General features: G+C 36.5%; 1 protein-coding gene across 3 annotated transcripts in view; it reads right to left on the bottom strand.

Annotated features, from left to right (window-relative positions):
- Window positions 1-22,663, bottom strand: part of Dlg2 (discs large MAGUK scaffold protein 2) — a 1,876,145-nt gene that overhangs the window by 1,386,274 nt on the left and 467,208 nt on the right. The gene's annotated exons all lie outside the window — the stretch shown is intronic.

Raw genomic sequence — 22,663 nt, forward strand, 5'->3', positions numbered from 1 at the left:
ATGATCAGAATGAACGTGTGAGTGTGTGTGTGTGTGTGTGTGTGTGTGTGTGTGTGTGTGTGTGTGTAACAATAATACTCAAAGAAAAAGAAGCTCTTGGTGTTATGTTAAAGGAAGTAAGAGGGAAATATGGCAGAGGTTGAAGGAAGGAAAGAGAAGGGAAGACATGATATAATGTTTTCCATGTATCCCACCATAGGGAATGGGCTCTAAAAAGCCAGTTCATGTACCTGGGATAGGTCCTGGTCCCATTGCCAGGGGCCACACAAACAGATTAAGCCACATAACTGTCACCCATATTCAGAGGGCCCAGCTCAGTTCCATGCAGGCTTCCCAGCTATCAGTCCAGAGTCTGTGAACTCCCAGTAGCTCAGGTCAGTTGTCTCTGTGGGTTTTCCCATCATGATCTTGAACCTCTTTTCTCCTATAGCACCCCCCCCCTCTTCAACTGAACTTCAGGAGCTCAGCCAAGTGCTTGGCTATGGGTCTCTGCATGTGTTTCCATCAGTCACTGGATGTCTTGGTGCAGGGGGGAGGGGCTTAATCCTGCCCCAACTTGGTATATCAGCTGGTCTTGACTACCCAAGGGAGGCCTTACCCCCTATGAAGAGTGAATGGGGGATAGGATGAGGGGAGAAGGAGGAGAAAAGGAGGAGAAGTTGGCAGTGGAACAGTGGTTGATATGTAAAATGAAAACTAAATAAAGAGGGAAAATATTTTTTTTAAAAGAAGCAGTTAGAGACTATACTGGCTTAAGGAAGTGACAGTAATAGGTCATCTTTAGTTTCCATGTCTTACCAGCCCTGGATAGTTGGCTAGGTTTACATTAGTAGGCATGAATTCCCTCACTGAGTGAGCCTAAATACAATTACATGGTTGTTGGCTATCCTCAAGATACATTCCCTACTGAACTTTTGGAGATATCTTGCTGTTCTGGTCATTGTTATGGTCCATTAAAGTCACAGCTGGTGGGACTATTGATTACTCTTCTCCCTTTGTGGATTACATGGTTCCTTCTAGTACTATGAAAAGAAAGCTAGTCCTCAGGAAAGATGGTTCTGAGTCAGATCCAGCTCCTGTGTCCCAAGTCTTGTGTCCAAAGTTTGTAGTATCTTCCATAATGAGGATTTACCTTCATCATCTGGGAAACAACCAAGAGCAACAGCAATAACCTGTATTGTTTGGAGAAGTTTCTTAGACTTTTCTGACCAACAACTGAAAGGAAGACTTTTCATGCCTGGTATTAGAATTTTGTTAGATAGACTATGGCCCTCAAGGAGGGAATTTCTAGTTGCCTAACTTCATTTAAACAACGTGTGTGTGTGTGTGTGTGTGTGTGTGTGTGTGTGTGTGTGTGTACATTTTAGATAAATAAAATACCATGTTTCTCTATGCATTTTTCAAACACCCTTTAGTGTTATTTATCCCTTCTCCCTGCCCTTATCTCTGTATTGTCCTCCCTTCCATTGTTAAAACTTCACATGTCTTGGAGGGGAGGCACTCTAGAAAGGAAAATAGGAGGATACTAACTCCTTTATTATTTGGGAAATGTAGACATAACATTGAAGGTTTAATAGGATTTTAAGATATAAAAAAAACCTTTGAAACTGTGCATTAGCTTCAATAAAAAAAAGGAACTTACAAAGAATTCTAAATATTTACCTGATTAAAAAGCATATTATGAAGTCAAGTAGTCAACTGCAACACTTAAGGTCAAAATGAATAATTTATTACTAAAATTATGAATATTACTAAGAATTTCCATTTTTGTGTCAAAAATTTATCTTGCATGGGCCATAAATAATAAGTTATAGTCTATACCACAAATCCTTATAAAGTATGTGCTGCAACCTCATGTGTGGTCACTGAACATGGGGGAAAATTTGTCAACAATAAAACTTTTCTAAAAGACTGACAACCAAAAATTAATTCAAAATCGCATACACAATGAAGCTGGTGTGTTGCTGGCAATGCATATCTCAGTTGCATCACATGACTTTACAATAGCCTTGGTACATACAATGTGAATATTTTGAAGTGTACCTGCCATCAGTCTCAGCAGACCCTGTTTCAAGTATCGTGGCTCAGAGTTGAGGCTACTGTATGTTATGAATGATAGTGTGTATATTGTACAGACAAAGTTTTCCACTTCTCCTCTCTTAGAAACTGACTGACTTAATTGCGGGGGAGGGGGGACTCTCAGGAGTTATACACCGTCATTCCTCAGCATGTAAAAAAATCACACTACTCTAATTTAGATCGTATTTTCTTAGAATGTTTCATTTTGAATTTACTGTGTGATTGCAGACTTCAGGTTCATAAAACATCACTGAGTGAATTTTACCTTTGGATTGGGAAACAACCTCTATTAAGGAAATGGCCCTAAACATACTTCTGCCATTCTTTACTATACATTTATGCAAAGTGACACTCTCAGCATTGATTATCCAAAAAAAATATTGATCAACTATGAAAAAATTTGAAGAACCTCTACTTTCTGAAGTATCAGATATTCAAGATTTACTTCATTTTTGGTTAAGTTCTAAAATTAGTACATATACTCCATATATACATATATATATATATATATATATATATATATATATATATATATGGAGAGAGAGGAGGGGGATATCAGATCATGTAAAAATTTCATAGGCAAAGGGGTATAAGTGGAAAGAGCTTTAGAAGAGCTGGTCTAAAGCATATTAAAAAAGTCTCTAGAGCCCATTTGGCTCTAAAGATGACCTTGATGTTAGTTTTCACCCAATAGAGCACCCATTTTCTATTTGTGAAACTTTTGATGATGCCTGACTTTGTGGGGTTTGTTTCTGAAGTCAAGACTGTTGGGATGTTCCTCTTACAGATCTATTATCATCATACCATTAAATGATTCCCACTGCCATTTCTTTAGCTAATATAAAAGATCTTTCACAGCAGACAACATATTCCACTACTTCCTCAAGCCATGGTCTGCATCAGTGTACAGAGCCCAAAGATAAACCCAACGCAAGCCTTACATTATAACACTAAATTAATGTAGACAAGGTAAAAAAACACCCAAAGTCAGTTGATTTTGACCATGATGATCACTGTTCTTGATATACTACATTTAGTGGTAAAAGTCAAGTTTCTGGAAAAATGTATTCAAAGTTTTCTACAACTTGGTCCTTATTTATCTATCTAGCAATGTTCTCTATGAGTCCATGTATACTGTATCTTTCTCTAGTAATTTTACTTGCATCTAACACTTTTAGGTGTCCATGTCAGCTAGTGTGGTCCTCACTTTGGTATACAACTCTTCCTACATTCCCAGCTTTACCTGTGGAACTTTCCAGACCTAGCTTTGAGTTGTGTCATAAGTCCTATCTCTGTGCTCTCATAGACTCAGTATAACTGTCATGATTGTTGTATGAATTTTCCTAGGAGAGATGTGAACAAATGTAACTTGAGTTTATTGGGGCTAGTTACAGAAGCATGGGTTACACCAGTAAGGATGACAACTCACAAGGGTGACATCTTTGGAAATTCCTGATTACCTTTCAGGTAGTTCCACTGAAGGATCACTTCATCCCCCAGAAATTGTCTGCTCATTATGTAACCTTGGTGAGAGGCCTTGTTCTTCTTGTAAGTTCTGTGAGCATCCTAGGTCGCATAAGTTACATGAGCTTTCTGAGTCTTGGGTACCCACCTTTCCACTGAAGGATGGAATGTATTAATTCCAAGGAAATAACTGCACAACACAGCATGCATCACAAAGTTTCCTCTTCTGGACTGTGAGTGTTTGAAGGTCCAGTGTAGCTATATCACTCATGTAGATGTAACCAACCATCTTATTAAATAAGAAACACAGAGCCAATGTAAAAGAGAAAGCCAAGAGGTCAGAGCTCAGAGCTAAAATCTCACCCTTCCTCCTGTGGTGGTCCTAGCTCTCTGAAAAGGACCTATTACCTGTGTGTATGTCTTTTCATAGTTATTTGTTCTGCCTTCTCATTGGTTGTAAACCCAAACACGTGACTGCTTCCTCACTGTCTGTATGTACAGCCCCCCAGGTCTTAAAGGCATATGTCTCCAATGCTGGCTGTATCCCTGAACACACAGAGATCTACGTAGCTCTTCTACCAAGTACTGGGATTAAAGGCGTGTGCCACCACCGCCACACTCTTGCTATGGCTCTAATAGCTCTGACCCCTGGGCAACTTTATTTATTAACATACAATCAAAATCACATTTCAGTACAATTAGAATACCACCACACTCATGTGCCATACATTGCATAGATACAGGCATTGTATTGTATGTATGTGTTGGCTGACACAGAGAACTATTTGTCCTGTATGCTCTGCTGAAATATTAGAGAATGGAATGATCTAAGAACTTTGTAGAGTGCTATGATTTTTTCTCTGGAGTCTGTGTGTATGTATGAGTATAAGAGAGAGAAAATTTAAATAGGATTAACTGTGAGGAAAGAAACAGAATAACTGAAGTGTAACTAAACAATCTTGTTAAAGACTTCATATTCTCCCTGTTGAGATTGTGGCTGTGTAAGAGGGTCATAGCAGTCAAACAAGCCTCCAAAGTACCAAGGGACTGGACCCCAGAAAGAGGATTCCAGTGACCTCGAGCACATCTTGCTCTGTCTTTGTAGAACTGCTGTATACCAAGAACAGATTCAGAGGTCCATTCTTAATTTTGAGCTCTGGTTGGATTTCTACAGACTCTAACACCCCAACTTTTGGGAGATGACTCACATTTTCTGTTTTGCCTCTAAAACAGTAGATAGAATTTTTTTTTATGTCTTGTAATCCTTCCATAAGTGAAAACTTATACAGACGCCCAATATAGAAACAATTAAACATGCATAAGCCTTTCCATGTTAAAAATAAAGACATTCCCTGGACTCCTACAGCCTCACCCAGTTGCTGCCTGCACCGCTCTTTCCCTTCCCAGCCTAAACTTTGAAATGGTTGTCAATATTCATCGTGTTCACTTCCTCGCCTCCCACTCATCTCTCAACTCTGTTCCGGCTTCCACCCCCTCGCTCAACCCAAGGCGTTCTCATTAGAGTCACCAGTGGCTCTCTCACACCACACCCAAGGAGGGTTAGTCCTCATTTTACCTCTCTTCCAACAGCATTTTATATTTTTGACAACTCTTTTTCTTTTTTGTAACACTTTCTACATGCCTATACTTAACTTTCAGCAGTTATTCTGTCTTGGTTTTAATCTTCTTCTCTAGCCTCTGAACTCCCTCTTTTTTGCAGGTTCTTGTAAGTCCAACCACCCATTGAGTATAGGCCCCAAACACTTCCCACTCTACATCTAATTCCTAGGGAAATTCACAACTACATGACCATACCTCCTACCTCAAGTGGCTTCAATCATTTCCACCAGAATTTGCCACCCCAACAGTGTTCTCTAATAGCATAAACAGTACCCATATCCTTTCCACGAACAACAAGAAAACCTAGAAATTGCCCTTGACATGCTCTCATTTCTTAATTATTATGTCCTACCTATTACGAAGTCCTAGAAATTTTCTTACAATGCCTGTCAATAACGTTTCTTATCTTCCTGTTAAATTTTCAGCTGCCTTTGAGTCTATACTCTTATTGTTTCTCATGTGAACAGTCATGAATATTTGAATCCTATACCAAATCTGAATGTCAGAGGCACCTGTGCACACATGCGTGTGTGTGTGCGCGTGTGCGCGCACGCGCGCGCATGCATGTATGTGTGTGTGTTTGTGTGTGTGTATTTATAAAAAACAAAACAAAACCCTTAAACTCAACATTTTCAAATACAGTTAAGAAATATGTAAATGCAATATATACAGTGGAGCCAATAGGATTGATTTTTAATTTGCAAGAATAATTCAATATCGATTTGTTTTATTAATTCAATAATCTATCATATTAACAGACTAAGGAAGGTCATACTATTTTATGTTACAGAATTAGTGTGACAAATTAAGTATCTACTCAAGACAGAACTATTCAAAAGAAGTAACATAATATAACTTCTCTTTAATGAAAACATGTTATATAATGTTTGGTGGTAAAATACTAAGTTCCGCCTTAAGGTTGGAAATGAGTACAAATAACCCTTCTCATCACGTTTCTTCAGCATAGTCCTAATGTTTTAAAGCAATGAAATAGGCAGGAAAGAAAGCAATGAAAATAATGCATATCAGAAAGAAAGAGAGCACTCCCAACTTGAAGATGTGATTGGCTACAGAGGAAAATCCAGAAGAATCTATGTTTTTTAAAGTTCATAAACCTAAAAGTAAATTAAACAGTCACAGGATACAAGATAAAAATCCAGAAATTAACTGCATTTCTGTCTTTCAGCACTGAATATCCAGACACTGATATAAGTACAATTGCACTCATACTTATGGAAGAAGTGAGATGCTTTGTGTGAGTTGAACACAACATGTAGGGGACTAATACTATAAAAAATTACAGAACATTGATGAAAGAAAGGACAGATAAAAACACAATGTCATGGGCATAAAATTCCACATAACACATAGCCTAATGTTGGTCCCCATATTTTATAAAAAACACTATCCAAAACAGAGTAAGAATCATTATTTACACAATTGCATGGAAAGGGGAAGTGTCTAGCATAACTATAACAATAAGAAAAAGGAAATAAAGAGACTCAGTCTACCTGATTTCCAAACTTAAACATAGTAATCAAATTCTCTGGCATTAGTGAAGGAATCATGACATCAATGAGCAGAATAGAGAAGACCCACATAGCCTGATACAAAGACCCTCAGTTGATTTAAAAACATGCCAAATCAGTTTGGTGAGAGAAGTAATTTCAGCACAAAAGTTAAACTGTTCAACTAATGATACTAGAACAGCTGAACATCCATGGACAAAAGTAACTAAAAAGCAAACTTCAGCTCAGTCCTCACACCTCACATAAAATTAGCTTTTAAAAAGATGTAAAAATAGAAGAAAGACTGTGAGAGAAGGAATCCAATGAAAAAGGGGAGGAAGAACAAGAAAGGGTAGTAGGGAATGACATGAACACAGTACAATGATGTACATATCTAAAAAGAGTCACAATGAAAATCAACCGTCACTTCATATTCTATTTTAAATAAAGTCTGTTGAAAACAAATACAGAACATAGTGAGCTGTGATGAAAAAATACATACTAGAATTACACAATAACACAAATACACAATTATTAATAATATAAATAATCATATTTAGAAAACTACAAGAGCAAACCTTTAGTATTGAGCATTATATAAGATTTTCTTGGATTTGATATCTAAATCATGATCTGTTATAGAAAATAATTAATAATTTTGAGTTCATCGGAATTGAAACATTTTCTCTGCTAAAGATTCCATTAATGGGAATAAAGGCTACAGAACAAGAAAATATATTTTAGAGCTATATATCCAGCATGGGACTTCTGTACAGTTACACAATGAACTGCCAGACTCTGCTAAAGAGAACAAACAATTCAGCTCAGCAAACATCAAAGAGAGAGGAAGACTGGAAAATAAACTAATAGAACGCGTTCTGAATCAGTCATTAGCTGTTACAGTTTAAATGTGTGTCCCTTTAAAATCAGTGGTGAAAGTTTAACCCAATACAATAAGAAAAGAAGCCTTTAGGAAACCATGAAGTAACTGGGTATGATGAGATGAATGTCCACATGAAAGTACTTGAAGAGAGTTGTTGCCTTTGCCTTTTTTTTTTTTTTTTTTTTTTTTTTTTTTTTTTTGCACTATGATAACACAGCAAGCAGGTGCCTTCTATAAAGGACAGAATAAGCTTTCATCACTCCAAATTACCTGGCACTTTGATTTTTGTTCTCTAGAATCAGAATTGTAAAAACATGTTTCTGTTATTTATAAATTACCCCTTATAACATGTCCTGTTATGTGGGAGAACAGAGTACGACATAAGCCATTAGGAAGATGCAAGTTAAGGGACCACTGATGGACAGAAGAAAAAGTAGTGGGAAGGATATAGGGACGCTGCGTGTTCAGATATTGATGATAAAAAACAAAACTGAAATTGGAACATTTCAGGGGAGAATTTAAGTTTCAGCTCATAAGAAATTCCCTTAAAGATTAACCACACAAATACCATACAATCCAGATATTGTACTCTGAGGCATTTTGTCCAGAAACTCAAAAGTGCATTCATATGGAAATCTATAAATGAATAATTAAAGTAGTTCTATTCATTTAGACAAACTGTAAATAATACAAATGTCCTTTAGTGGGTGAGTAGTTAAACAAAGTGCAGAATCCATATCAGAGAATAGTATTTAATAATAAAAGTGGTATCTATGTACACATGCAGCAATCAAACAAACTCAGTAAACGAAAACAAAATGCCAAAATGTTATATATATGATTTCATTTACACAGCAATCTTGAAAAAATAAAACCACAGAAATAGGAATCATATCAGTAGCTGTCAGGGATTAAATATAAGGTGTTGGTAAGAAGGAAGTGAATGTACTTATAAAGATGTATCATAAGTATTGTGGTTTGAATTAAAAATGGTCTCTATAGGTTCATTTGTTTGAACTTTTGGCCCAGGGGGTGGTGATGTCTAAGAAGCTTATAGGACTTTTAGGAGGTAGATCATTGATAGGTAATGATGTTTCTGGGATGAGCCTTGAAGTTTTTACAGCCACGCCCACTTCCTGTTTTCTCTCTCAGCTTCCTATCAGCCAATGCAGTATGACCTGCAGCCTTATTCTTCTGCTGCCATATCTTCCCTGGCATGACAGATTGTAATTCATTAAAACTGTAACCTAGAGTAAACCTCTTCTTCCTCAAGTGGCTTTAGTCAAGCGTTTTGTCATACCACCATGTAAAGAGACAAAGAGAACAAGGGAACTATTAGATGATGGACATTTCTGTACTTTGACTACCTAGAAACAATATTGTAATATAGATTTAAAAAGTGGTATTGTTGGGAAAAACTGTATAAGAAGTATATGAGATAGGTCTTATTTCTTAATATACATGCATGTATATGTACATAATTTTCTCAAAATGAGTCATAAACTGTTAGTATATATATATATGTCTTATAACTGAAAGTTCAATAAATTTAAATTATTCTTAGGATCAAAACAAAATTGTATGCGTGTTCATTTTGTTCTAGACTCATATATCTAGCATCATCTTCCCCATTTCTTTCCCTTATTCATTCTTCTCCACCTGTGCAGGATTCTAGGTTTTGAAATCATTTTCCTATCACTGGGTTTTTGTGCATTTTGGCCCCCTTTTCTGGGGTATTCTTCTCCCTCCTTTTTTCCTCCCTTATCATTACGGAGTATATTTAACTACTTATCTTTTTTGGCGGTACTCATTTTATTTTCTGTATTAAGAAAGGGTTCTTTGGGTTATGGGCCTATGTCTTATAGAGGGAGGGCAACTTACAGAAGAAAGAGTTTGTTGAAGCTTAGTGTTTCAAAGGGTTAGTCCATTACCATCACGGCAAGGAACATGGGAGCAAGCAGACAGACAGGGCACTGGAGCAATAGCTGAGAGCTTATATACAAAAAGCTTATACACATCCTTATACACAAAAAGATGTCTAGATAAATATATTAATAGTCTTTTAAAGAATTCTATGTCCCCTTTAAGAGGGGACAAGTGTGTATAGCACATTTGCTTGTGCAGCTATTTGAAGGACATTTGACTATGTTAGGCCATATACACTATGAGCCAACTTTTATTCACATAGATTTCTCTAGACCCTAGCCTAGCTTCCAGTGCCTTCTGAATACATAATTGTCAAATTATTGTGTCACTAAAATAAGAAGATTATATGTTTACAGTAAATACCAGAATTCTATTCTTATCTGTCCTTTGGTCTCCAAGGTACCTTACTAAAACTAGAGAGCAAGCTCCAGGAAACTCTGCCACTTCAAGATCCTAGTATGAGATTATTCCAGCCAAATCTATTAATTAAAGCTGACTCAAATTTGAGGCCATTTGTGGTGGTGTACACCTGTCATCCCAGCTCACTGGGAACAAGCAGTAGAAGAATCACATGATCATAGGAAATCAATAGCAGTATGAACTACAAAGCAAGACCTCAGGTCAAGAAAGCACACAGGGATAGATTTTGTGCTAATATGTATGAGAGAGCAATACTCTTTTATTGGTAATAACAAATGCCAGCCTCAGACACTGTGTCTGCATCACTACTGTTCCCTCCCATCACCACTGCTTATATTTGCAGAAGCAGAGTTCATCAGAGTTTGTTGCCATTTCACCATGACTAATTTGGTACACTGAAAAGGATCATCCTTGTGACGATTTTGTGATAATTTTGGTCAAATACTGAAGGAGATTTGGTGACAAATACACCGTATACAAATTTATCACATCTAAGGTTTGGAAAGCAGTCAAATACATAAATGTTCATGTAAACATTACTCTTCTGTTGCAGTTTAGGGATGCTGTTCCATCAGGCCTGCATAAATATCACCACCACACTCATCTACCAATTAGATCAATGAATCATGATGAATGTCAGAAGTATATGAAATCGAAATTTAAACAGTAATGAAAAGGAAGAAGAGCGTGATTGGAGATTGTTAGGGAGGAAGAGGAACTGAAGAAGAATCATTTGTAGATAATGAAATCATGAAGACAGACCAACCTTGTGTTCTGCTCTCTGCAGAGCTGCAAACCACAGGGCCTTTCTCATGCTGTCAGTGAAGAGGAGTTATTCAGAAAATTTCTCCTGTGTTTAGTATCTGTCATCTGAGGTCTTAGGCATGTGTAAGCTTAGAGATATGCTCTCATCTGGATACTTCCAAAAATAAGAACTCTCCTTGGAAACCTATGCTAGTGAGTGTTGAAGACACATGATAAAGTATGTGAGAAGAGAAAATGAGTTCAATTCTCACTTCATTCCAATTTCAATTTTGGTCTCAGCATTTACTGACTACATCATTACAGGAAACTGATGTAAGGATTACAAACTTTGTTTTCTTTCTAAAGTAGAGTCAGTAATGTCAGTGACTTTAGTTAATGAAATAATATTTGTAAAAATATTTGGTTCCAGGCAAATAATTGGTATATACTATCAGTGGCATTTTGGAAATGAATGTGTAGACTGTGAGGTCAACCTCATTTTAGAATCCCAGTTCCATTACTTACAAAGTTAGGTAACGGGAGAAGTAGCTCCTGTTTCTAATGCTCAGTAGCTTCTAAGAGGAATAGGAAATCAAATAGCAGTGTTTAGGAGGCCTGTCATAACATTATCAAGAATTAAATTTAGTATTCTACATCTTTGTGTCTCTACCTGGGATTGTGAGCTACTTAGATACACACATGGCTTCACACAACTTATCATTTTAGTCCCTTCACCAACACCACCAGTACCACATAGAAAGACACAGAGTTACACACAAAGGGCTGCTCAATAAGTACTTAACGAACTTGAGTTTTATTTGTAATACTTGGAACATTTAAGTAGTTGTCTTATCAATAATTTGTATATAAATAATTAGACCCTACCTTATAGTAATTTAAGCGGTAATAAAAATGTGCCATGTTTTATGGGAAGTGTGTGGACTGTTTTATGGAAATCAAGAATAAGTCAAGCTTTCAAGAATTGAAGTTGGGTCCCAGGACAGCCTTAGCAGCAAAATGCTCTCCTATTGCACCTGGCCCTCTACCTTTTCATAGAAATTCTCACTTAATTCTATATGTCTCCTGTTGGTATCCTCTTTTCCCTGTGCACATGACAAACCAAAATAGGCGTTTTTTTAAAAATCTCTTTTCTATTGCATAGCTCAGTCTGCCTGGCATCCCTTGGCCATAGGAAGCCTACTTGCTTTTCCCAGGTGGACATTATTTTCCTTTCTTACACTTTCTAAGATGTTATTCATCCTTTACATTTTGTGGCTACACTGTGCTGGGCTTGGGTGTGAGTTTGTTTGTTTTATGTGGACTTAGCATACTTTGTATTCTGAAGTTTGGTCAATGCTTTCTTTTGGAAATTTCTCAGTCACTAAATTCTCTTAAATTGTCACCACATATTTTTATTCTTTATTCCCTTTCCAGTCTCTGTGTATTGATTTCAAAATTATTAATTATAACTATAATTAATATATTATATATTAATTAACAGTATAATTTATTGATACATAAATTAATTTATATTAATGATATTATTTTTCTTTCTGATATTCATATTTCTTAATTTCTCCTTCACATTTTGTTTATCTTATTCTTTTGTGTTATATATGCTGGATGGCTTATAGTTTTCTATGTATAAATTATTAAAATCTATCTACTATTTAAATCATTTATAGAGGTTATATTTTTCTGATTTTACTCATTCTTCATTTATCATCTCTTGCCTGCCTCTCCCCTCCCGTTTGTCTCAAAGTCTGCATTTCTCTATCTTATTGGTCACTGAAGCTGGCCTAATTGTATTTTTAATGTTATACACAGGTGACGGGTATCAGCATTAAAAATAACTATATAAAAATACCTCAGCTGATAGATTCAGTCCAGGCAGGTCCAGTTCCCTCCTCCCAGACTGAGCCAAGCGTCCCTGCATAAGTCCCAGGTTTCAAACAGCTAACTCATGCAACGAGCCCAGGACCTGGTACCACTGCCTAGATGCCTCCCAAACAGATCAAGCCAATCGACTGTCTCACCTATTCAGAGGGCCTGATCCAGTTGGGGGCCCCTCAGCCTTTCGATCCCAGTCCTTGGGGGAGACCTTGATCTGGAGGTGGTGGGAATGGGGGGTGGGCTGGGGGAAAGAGAGGGGGGCAAGAAGGGAGAGAACAAGGGAATCTGTGGCTATTATGTAGAACTGAATAGTATTGTAAAATTAATTAATTAATTAAAAATACCTCAGCTAATGTGTAGTAGATATATGTGTTGCTAACAAACACCGACGAGCACTAATTACACAGTAAATTTAATGGGATCAACATGAAATCACATGGCTGTCATTGCTACTGTGTCCTGAACTTGGCTGAATTTTTCAGGCTGAGCATATTTCCAAAAAATTAGATGACTAGTGAAATCTAATGAAAAGGAAAGTGTGAAAATGGTAATATACCAGAGTGCCTTGCAGCTGACAAATGAGAGGCACCACGTGTTGTTTATAAAGTAGTTTTATCCTAATTCATAAAAGCTATAACCTTCTTCTTTCTCAAGTAGAGAAAGATGAAACTCCTTAAACTAGTATCTGGTCAAGTGGAGAGCAAGGAGTTCTCTAGAACAGTTTTTTAGGAAGTACATGGGTAGAGAGTTAAATACAGACCTAATAACAATGCTTTGCTTATAAAAATAGTAATAAAATAGTTCCAATTTGTAGCCTTAGGGAAAGAATAGACAGCAAATGAAAACCTACCTATATACAAGGGTTCTGTTTGTGGTAAAGTTTCAATAAGGCAAGTCACTAAGCTTTTCCTTTCCATGTATATATCACAAAGCACCCTACCCCGGCCATCTCAAAAAGTTCCCTCTATCTTGCTTTTGTTGACCTTTATGTGCTTCCCAAATGCCATTCTGGCTTATCAAACCTGTAGGTGCCCACGAGGCTGTGTAAGTTCTTGCTTCTTGGCTAGTTCCTATAGTGTACTCATCCCTTGGAGCTGTTCCTTCTCCCAAACAGAATTATATAAACATTACGACAGAAATTCTTGACTTTTAGCGTCCCTTTTCCTGCAAGGTTGCCTAAACTATCTAGGCTATTGATGAAGAAATACCTCAATACATCACTGCTGTCTGGATAGAAAGGGAGCTTTGGGTGTCCTTGACCATCTTACACAACTGTATCACAAAGCTTTTTCATTCACATCAATGCCAGCTTTGTGGATGGTTATCCAATGCTGGACTGTAAAAGTTTGAATCAACAGGTCTTGACATAGGCTCAATCACCTTGACCATAGAGTTCTTTCAGGCAGCCACCATCACTCAAAATGCTAGGAGATATGGTTGATTCTATGAAGGTTCCACAGAGAAGCTTAAACTTAGCATAAGCCTAGTAATAACTTTAGTCCAGATTTCTAATCTACTAGTTATGAGTTTAGGTGCACAAGAATGCAAGTAGGACTTTAAAAGTTTTTAAGATACTTATTTTAAAATGGCTATCAGAGCATATTATTTCTACCTTCTCAGAATTTTGTGATTTTTCTTAATTTCTGTTCATTTTGCTTCTTTGTTTGCTTACTTGATTGGTTTTTGTTTGCTTTGTTTCATTTTTTGTTTTTGTTTTAGTTTCTGCTTTTCTTTTTAAAGACAAGGTCCCAATAAGCTTAGCCTGGCCTCAAACTATGTAGTGTAGTTTAGATGATGGTCCTCTCTAACTTGTAAGGGCTGGGATTACAAGTATGTGTCACTAATCCTGGTTTATTCAGTGCAGTAGATCAAACCCAGGTCTCTTGCATGCTACCCATCCACTCTACCAACCCAATTAAATCCCTATTTCCTCATCCCACTTTGTGTCATAAAAGATTGGAGCACTTGCTTTATATTTATGTATGAATTTCTACATTGTATGCTTCTGTAATCCTAAGTGGTAGTATCATGGTTGTTGAAGATCCAAAGCACAGATTTTGAGAAAGCAAAAAAAAAGATACCACCCCCAAACCTGGGAATTTCATCCTACCTTTATGTTGCCTTCCTGGACTGTAACTGAAATGCTGTATGATTGATGCAGAGACCAACTGTGGCTGTCCTCTGTAGATGGGTCTTTTGAATTAAGCATCCTCCCTTTGAAACACTGAGACCTGTGAAAAACTTCGAGGTGTTTGCCTGATCACTGACCTAAAGGGTGACCCAGCTTCACCTTCTCCTCACAGTCCAAGTTCTATCTGTCAGTGTGATCTGAGAATCTGACTTCTGCCTTTTTAATCCTATTGTTACTACTGTATTCATTACTCTTTCTGTAATGTCTATTTGTTTGGAAAGAGAACAAGCTCATGCATAATCTCAGTCTTGCATGTTAACTAGAAGCTGGGGATAAGTATCCTTCTATCTCAGTTTCAAATATTAAGGAGAAAATAGGAATTGGTTCTGATTCAATCTGGCTACATTTGGATGAGTCAAGTACTATAGTACCATATTGTGGAATGAAAATGTATGTGTCTGTTAGTGGCTACCTCTATGAATTGAAAGGCAACTCCAATGGTAAGGCTGGGCAGATACCCCATAAATATTTATCACTGAGCCTATGAGAAAGATTTGTATTATTTTTATTTTCTACTCCTTTATCTAAAACCATCAAGATGTCAAATTCTGTATTTATTATCTATTCTGAATCTGACTTGCATCATGCACAAAGATAGATAAAATCTACATTTATGTAAAATTTAAATATCTTTTGCAGAATGAGAGAAATGAGCATCTCTTGACAGAGGTTAAGGTTTCTGATAGAGTTTGGACACAGATGTAATAAAAATGAGAAATAGCCTCCTATTCCTGCTCAATGCAAATGGAAATAACAATATAGCAAATATTCCTGCAATATAGTTCAGTGTGGAGGGTTTTTCTTGTTTGTTTTTCTGATTGATTGTACATTTCATAGCAATGTCCTGAGTGGTTAGCGAGAGAATTCATGATGAGGGGCTTTCATCAACCTGGTTACCGACAGGAGATTGGTTTCAATTTCACATTTCAGGATTCACACGATAGTCTAGTGATCATAAAAAGGGAAGTGGCCTGGAGCAGAATGAATATTTGTATAAGCACTTAGATAACACAGAGACAAACCTTGCATACATACAAATACAGAGATAACAAGATGCCTTGGGATGTGTGGCAGATCTGCAACCTATTCCTAAAGAGACCTAAGAGTGTGCACACTGGAAGCTTTTTGTAAAGAGCCTGTCATTGAAATGCACTTCAGATCTTTCTCTAGAGATCATATTCCTGAGAAATGATATTATGTCCTCTATTTCTAATGCAGCCTGCGAATTCCTTTAACATTACCCAGTAGGTTCTGTCTGCTAACCTTCCTTTCTAGTGTGCTTGGAGGAATGTATTGCTGGAGATTTACATAAATCAAGAATCTGCAGCAGACCAAAAATGTATTCTCATTATTATCCTGCCAGTGGTTCATATTTGTAGTGGTTTTCCCACCCAAAATGTTTCCTTCTTGCTTACTTGATCTTTACAGTAAAATGAACAAGTTAGATTTTATCATTAAGTTCAGAAAGCTTATGTCTGAAATTTAACACAACAGCACAAATTTTTAATAAATATTTTGAACTTAATGACATGGTAGCAATCAATGCCTTATTCAAATACTTCCCTTTAATTAATAGTTTGGGGAATATTGGGAAAGCCAACTAATATTTCTGAATGTCAGTTCCTCTTCCATAAATTTCAGAAAATGATCAGTGTTTCACATATATTTTATGGTTTTAATGAGCCAAGGAATAAGAATGTCTCTTTTAAAGTGTTTAGCATATGATATATGCTTAATAAATAGTTGTGGAATAATTATATTTATATCCAAGGGATCTCTGAGAGTTGTTCTTCAGATTTCACTTCATTGTAGTTACGTTTTCAGCTTTCTCCTATGCATTTAATAATTGCCAAGATGAATATTGTAACCCTGCTCTTCTTCCTGGGAACAAAGGTACAACTATAGCTGAAAGAGCTAAAGATTTGGAGGAGTGAATTTGACACATGTTGATTCTAATCCTCAACCAAGAACAGGTTTTGATTGCAAAGAATGTCTTCAGTCATTAGATGTAAGTGGATGCATGTCATGCATCAACTACTTCTAGGAACTACTTGGAAAATAACTCCAAAACCAGTGTTTTAACAGGAAATAACAGTGTCTATTTTTGTAAATATTTACCACAAATACAAATCCAGGGAAGAATTAATCCATCTTTGCATCCCCTACAGTAAAATCTTAGTTACACATAGAATGTTTAAAACCATGAAGCAAACCATATTTACAGACATATTTGAATATGAGAGAACCTAGCAAAGGAATATTTAGACGTGGTGATAATGATGTTGAGGACTGATTAGAGGTCCATGGTAGGGAGCTTAGCTAAGCCTCTCAGATGCCAAAACCAGAAGAGAACATGTAAAATGGGAGTGACATGGATGCCTTCCCTTCATCTGTCAGCAATTTTTAACCTTGATTGACACATTAGAATTATCTGAGGAGTGTCTTAAAATTACTGATGAGTAGGAAGAACACCTGGGGTTTTTTTAGGGCATGGAAAATATAGCATTTGTAAAGGCATATATGCGTTATAATAAATCTGTCTAATTTATTGGGTGTCTAGCAGGAGTGACCCTAATGTAAGCAATAGACCTTGAGTGACAATGCTGTGTCAATACTAGTTTACTAACTGTAGCAATTATATAAATTTTGTGGGGGATGTTAATAGTGGGGGACGCTATATAAAATGTAAATAGTAAAAAAGGTATATAATAAGTCTGTATCTTTTCCTCAATTTTGCTATGAACTTAAATTGGCTTAAAATGATAAGATCTAATTTAAAATACTTGGTATTTTCATTGTTCCTGACGTAAATTAGACAACCAAGTCTGGCTAAAGACCAAGCGATGGGACTCTTATCAGCTGATTCTGATGGGTAGTCAGAGTTGGAAGCCCATACAAATACATCAGTCTTTGTGTTAGTTATTTACACTTGCTTCTTTTAAAAATATTTCTTTTATATCCGAGATTATAATAAATTACATCATTTCCCCTTATATGTTCTCTTTTCTCCCTTCAAGCCCTCCCACATATTTGTCCTTCCTTTCTCTCTTTCAAATTCATGGCCTCTTTCTTCATTAATTGTTGTTACATACATATGTATTGCTAAACTGATTTAAAAAATAACCTGCTCCATCTATATAAAAATACCTGTATGCATGTTTTCAGGACTGACCATTTCTTATTGGGATATGTAACTCCAATTCTCCTCTCTCAGATTCTAGATAAGCTGTGATTTCTCTCTGTCTCTGTGTCTCTGTCTCTTTCTCTGTCTCTCCCTCTCTCTATTGATCTATCTCTCTGTGTATATGTGTGTACATGGTATGTGTGTGTGTGTGTGTGTGTGTGTATGTGTGTGTGTGTGTGTGTGTGTGTGTGTGTGTGTGTGCATGATAAGGCCAGAACGTGATATCAAATGTCTTCCTCGATCTCATTCCACCTTATTCTTACTGAACCTGGAGCTCACAGATTAATCTAAACTGGCTGGCCTAAAAGTTCCAGGGGTCCTCTTCTCTCTGTATCCCCAGTACTTAGACACAGGCATGAACCTTGTGCCTTAATTTTTAAATTGTGTGCTAGAACAGCCAGAGAAGTGGATCAGTGGGACCACTATCATATAAACCACTGGTCTTGCTATGTTTGCCACCATCCTGAAGCAGCTGGCCTGATAGAAAAATGTGGCTTTTGAAGACACATTCACAGCACCAATTAGATGCCAGCAGCCTGAAGGCCTGGAGCAGTGTTCTCTAGAAGGTGGTATATACTTTGAATCAGTGTACAATCTATGGTATGGTTTCTCCCATACTCCATAGGTCCAGGGATCAAAGGGTGGAGATGGGAATAGTTCCACTCAGTATCATCCCTAGTGACCCTCTAGGAAAACTTTTTGCTTCCTGTTCCCAAAACCTTAAGTTCTTCTGGTCTACAAATTTTGGTTCCAAATGGGGAGTACTCTTTTCAGGAGCCACAACAAACACCCCATTAAACTGGGACCTTAGACTTAACCCTAGGCACTTTGGGCTTCTAATGCCTTTAAGTCAGCAGGCAAAAAAGGAATAACAGTGTTAGGAGGGATGATTGATCCAGATTGTCAAGAGGAAATTGGATTGCTTCTCCACAATGGAGGTAAGAAAGATTATGTCTGGAGTACAGAAGATCCTTTAGGAACCAGCAGTTCTCAATCTTCCTAATGCTACAACCCTTTAGCATAGTTCCTTCTGTTGTGGTGATCTCCAACCATAAAACTGTTTTCATTGCTACTTCATAATTGTAATTTTGCTACTGGTATGAATCTTAATGTAAATATCTGATATGCAGGACATCTCATATGTGACCCTGAAAGGAGTTGCAACCCACATGTTGAGAACCTAAAATTTAGGACATGTCCTGTGATTAAAGTCAATGGGAAATTGCAACAACCTAATGCAGACATAATGACAAATGGCACAGGCTCCTCAGGAATGTAGGTATACGTCACTCTTCCAGGAAAAGATTCAAGACCTGCTGAGGTACTTGCTGAAGTTGGAGGAAATATAGAATGGGTAGCAGGTGAAGACAGTGATAAATATCAACTAAGGCCATTTCACCTGTTGCAGAAATGAGGATTATAAGTGACATGTGTGTTTCTGTTATATTTTGTTAATAATGTGTTTGTATAAGTATTTGTATTTTCTTTACTCAATTTCTGTAGCATTTGATGTAACATCAATTAAGATAATATCAATGATTATCATATTTAATTTGGACATATTTAAAGAATGTCCCTCAAGAGACATTGTTAGCTATTCTAAATTTATAATGAATTTAACATCATATGTTTGAAACTTCTATCATGTTAGCCATAATTATGACCTGGTTATTGTTTTATTTGAAATTAAGCATAGCATAAGGAGATGTCATTGTGTGTCAAGTTGACAAGGGGTGGACTTGTGATGGGTATTTGACCATATCTGTAATTATCTAAAACTCAAAAATGGCTAGACACACCTGGGAGAGATTTTTGATTAACTAAAACAGTTGAAATTGGAAAAATCCCTTCTGATCTGGATCTTTGAGTTAGGAAGATACATGTTTAATCTAGATCTTTGAAGGTAGAAGACCCACCTCTAACCTGGACCTTGCTGGAAGCCTATATAAAGGACATGGAAGAAGAAAGCTTCATTTTTGCCTGCTTTCTTTCACCCTTGCTAGCAACTCCATTCCTTCACTGGCATTATAGCCTAGGTCATCAGGCATATACTGAAGACCAGCTGAGTCATCCAGCTTCATGGACTGAATAACTACTGGATTCTTGAGTCTTCCATTAACAGGCAGCTATTGTTGTTGAAGTAGCTGGGCCAGAGCCTGTAAGTCTTTCTAATAAATCATATACATGTATATACATATGTACATATATATCACATATATTAATATGTACATATTCATTATGTATCTATATATAAGATGAGTGTATTTTCATTCTATATATCCATCCATTGTATATATTATATAATATGTATATGTTATATATGTTCTGTTAGTCTAGAGAATCTTGACTAATATTCTAGGGATTTGAACTCAAGTCCACATGCTTGAGGACAAAAATTTCATCAAAGCAGCAGTAGTTTTCTGCCCCAGTAAACTAATCTTAGGTGATGGTAACAGTGCTTTGTTTCTTCTTGGTAACTTGAAGAAATTTTTTAGCCTCTGAAGAATAAACTTGAAGATGTCTTAAATAATATCATCACAAAACCAACAAAGCCCACTAGAGTCTCTAATTGAGTGAAAATAAGAAAATAAACCTTTATATTTAAAGCCAAAATGGAAATAATAATTGATGTTTCAAAGATAAATTGACATTCTAGGCCAGTGATTTTCAAATTAAGGTCCTTGGACTGTGTGTAGGTCCACACTTTTACCCATGATAGCAACCTTTTAATTTGGCATTTTCCTTTCAGGCAACACTATAAAAGTCCTGGTAGAAATATATACTGGCTCGGGTGACCAGCTTTTAAATGAATATGACCTGGAGATTTTAATGTCCACATGGTATTTGCATTTACATTCTGATGGCCAATGGTACTATTTTAATTGCCCTGATTTAATGAGAAGAACAGAGGACTTAATGTGTAATGATGTTTTCAAGCTAAATAAGGGTTGAATGATCTCAAGGATCTCTACATGGGCCAACATTCCACAGTAGTTTGAATGCAATGATACAATTCAGTGCAAATGATACAGGAGATCTCCAGAGCATTGGCATGGCACATGGCACAAAGCAATACAAAACAATAACAAAAACAAACAAAAAAGTCTCACTCAGAAGCATTTCATGCCATGAGGACACTGTAACAAGGGACCAAATTCCAACAAACATTGTTTCTCACACATAATTTGTAGCTGGAGTTTTCTCCAGTCCCACCTGGGCACGCAGCCACTCAGACCCAAATAAACACACAGAGGCTTATATTAATTAAAACTGTATGGCCTAATGGCTCAGGCTTCTTGCTAGCTATATCTTACATCTTAAATTAACCCATTTCTATAAATCTATACCTTGCCACGTAGCTTGTGACCTACTGGTATCTTTACATCTTGCTTCCCCTGTGTTTGGCTGGTGACTCCTGACTCAGTCTTCCTGTTCCCAGAATTCTCCTCTCTCTTTGTCCCACCTATACTTCCTGCCTGACTACTGGCCAATCAGTACTTTATTTATTAACCAATCAGAGCAACACATTCACAGCATACAGAGCAATATCCACAGCAATAATTATTTTCATGTGAATAGTATTTGTATGTAGTTTTGATTATATTTAATTTCTCAGTCTGTTTTGTTTAACAGTCATGGTTGTATAAGTATGTTTCATGCACAGAACATAAATAGGCTAATATCACCCATATTTAAACAACATAAAAGTTTTAATTTTAATATAAAATCTCCAAAAAGTTATCTTTTTCTGTATTGGGGTATATTTCTCAATTTTGAGAAACAGTGTTATCTATTTGGTTTAAAACTTGATTTTTGCCACTGGCAAATTGATAAATCTTATACAAGGATAAGAAAAATATTTAGGGAATCTAAATATTCTTAATTCTCAGTACATATAGGACTTTATTAAATGATTTAGAATTTCTATCCTTCTGTGTTGCTATCTTAGCCTGACTTATTCAACAATTAAAAGGATGTATAGCACAGAAATCATATCCTGAACCCTGTTTTATGTAAATCTCACCATTAGAGACTATTGCCACAAGTACAGTATTTACAGACAGACTGTCTTGAGTATAAGTTCTTAATATGCTATTTATACTTAGATGACCTTCACAACTTATGTAACTTCACAGAAACCTTTCTTCCCCCTGTGGGAAATAGTGGTACCTACCTCAGGAAGCTGTGAAAATTACTGGCATGATCTGTGTGAATTGATCCAGTGGAGAGGAGGAAATGTGTTACCATTGTTCAGAAGACTTTTGATCCTTTTACAGCACATTAACATCCCTTCCACAAAAGGATCAAAAGTTTTCTGAACGACAGTAATTGATTTCCTACTCTACAGTTTTCTCACAAAATGGTATGACTCATTCAATCTCCTAGGTTTTTTTTTTGTTTGCAATGTAAGATTTTTTTTTATAACAAATTATTCCTTCGCTGTCATGTGTGTCTATGGTGATCTTCATTTCCTGAGTCATCAATGGCTAAGAGCATGAGCTTGTGTATCCTCCCACCTGAGTTGAATTCTTGATGTTAATTATGTTTCAGAATTCAAAAATATTTTAATTTTGGAGAGGTTGAACAGTATGTGTACTGGGATTGTATAATAGTACTCAGAATGATATGGGATTAAAAATATATATGGTATGTATTTTATGACATGATATATTTTACAGATATAATACATGATCAAATACATTAATTATTTCTGCATTGAATTATAGGAACAGTCACAGTAAGCAAAATAC

Source organism: Peromyscus leucopus, chromosome 1, assembly GCF_004664715.2.
Source record: "Peromyscus leucopus breed LL Stock chromosome 1, UCI_PerLeu_2.1, whole genome shotgun sequence".
In the NCBI taxonomy this organism is placed as follows: Eukaryota; Metazoa; Chordata; class Mammalia; order Rodentia; family Cricetidae; genus Peromyscus; species Peromyscus leucopus.